Below are 1606 nucleotides of genomic sequence, written 5' to 3'. Positions count from 1 at the left end.
AAATTAAAATTCGAAAATTTTTTCTAAAGCCTCCAGGGGACTTCGTTTTCGCACGAAAAAATTTTATGTGCCCTTATTGCATCCGGACCCACAATTGAAGACCTGAGAGCAAAGGGGCGTGGCCTAATGTCTGAAACTTCGAGACCTATGCTTTAAAAGCAAGGGTTCTGAGATTTTAGTTTTTGGACCATAGCGTAATCAAATAAAGGGGTAGTGCCGTGAATTAATCTCCCGAAATTTTTCTTCGTGCACTTTGTCAAATTTTACGTAAAGCCAATACCTTCTCAATAGGATGAGAATGTAAAAATGAAAGTTTTTTTTTTAGTTTTGAAGTGTCATTTTTCACGATAAACAAAAACTACTCGCCTTATAAAAAATTGATCTACTAAAAATGTGTAGGTCCTTTTTGGATGGAGAATTTTTGTGTGAACATCTTTTTTCGTGTCTTGCATAGTTTGACCGTAAAATGGAATTTTTTATAAGTTTTTTTTATTTGGTCGAAATTTGAATTTTCGAGAAAAAAAAAGGGTATCAAGCATTTTGAAAATGCTCTAACCTTTTAAATGTTTTCAATGTTTTTCAAAGCACCTTTTAAAACCTTAATTTGCAAATGTCAATTCTTAGTAAAAAATTTGAGTGTTCCAAAGATTTCATCATTTTTCTGTGCAGCATTCTGTCAGCCTTAAAATCAAAACTGCTATAGGCTAAGGATTAAAATAATACAAAATTACTAATTGTAACTTTTACCTTATCATTTTCCAGGTCAGCAGATCAAGAGTGAGTCGAAGAAATCAACTGAAAAACCATATGTTGGGCCAGATTCTTTTTCAAATACTGACATTTCTTCTGGCAATAATTCTGGAACCAACACTTTAATTGAGTACGAAAATGACGAATCCTTGGAAATCAAGTATGAAATTGTCTAAGGTATGACTAGATTTGTAATTAAAATGTATATCGAAACTTAAACAAGGAAATAAAAAATTGCAACTTACATTATATGATACAAGAGAAGCTGATATTTTAGCTGCTAGAAACAAAATACGGAAGCAAAAGAAACGGAAAATTTAAAAATACCTAGATAATAAATATAAATGCGAAGATATTTTCTCGTAATTCAAATTAAACATAAATTATTTTTATATCAACCTACTCCGTAGATTAATTTTTCATCACATTCTAAATACATTTCCGATAACATATTCACATATTCTATGGTCAAATAGTCGAGAATATTAATATAACTAAGAAAATAGTGAAAAAATGAATTTTTTTATTTCAAGGTTTTTTTGTTTGTCTACTACTACCTACTGCGCATGTCGAATTATCGTGGGTACCTTCTGAGCAGAAATGTACTTCAAAATGGTATTTTATTATTATTTTATTACTGTTTACTTGCAGTATTTATTATTGTATTCGTTATTTAATTAAAACATATTTTTTAATATGAAAATACCTCGAGTACCCACTGCGTGATTACAAATTTTAATAGAATTTATGCGTGGTACGAGGGTAGTTCAATAAGTCCTTAGAATGAAGTATAAAAACAATTTTTTTTGGGTAAATTTTTTTTTATTTTCCAACATAATCTCCTTGGAGCTCTATA

The 1606-nt window shown here is 29.8% G+C and overlaps 1 long non-coding RNA gene across 1 annotated transcript; it reads left to right on the top strand.

The window, feature by feature from the left end:
• Positions 1 to 767: 767 nt before the first annotated feature.
• On the top strand, positions 768 to 1471 carry LOC117172720. Its single transcript, XR_004467052.1, has 2 exons — positions 768 to 927; positions 1284 to 1471. It is a non-coding gene; the product is annotated as an uncharacterized LOC117172720 (long non-coding RNA).
• Positions 1472 to 1606: the final 135 nt, after the last annotated feature.

The sequence above is a fragment of the Belonocnema kinseyi genome, chromosome 5 (assembly GCF_010883055.1).
Source record: "Belonocnema kinseyi isolate 2016_QV_RU_SX_M_011 chromosome 5, B_treatae_v1, whole genome shotgun sequence".
In the NCBI taxonomy this organism is placed as follows: domain Eukaryota; kingdom Metazoa; phylum Arthropoda; class Insecta; order Hymenoptera; family Cynipidae; genus Belonocnema; species Belonocnema kinseyi.
The sequence above is the reverse complement of the archived record's forward strand: the minus strand, read 5'-3'. Positions and strand labels throughout refer to the sequence as shown.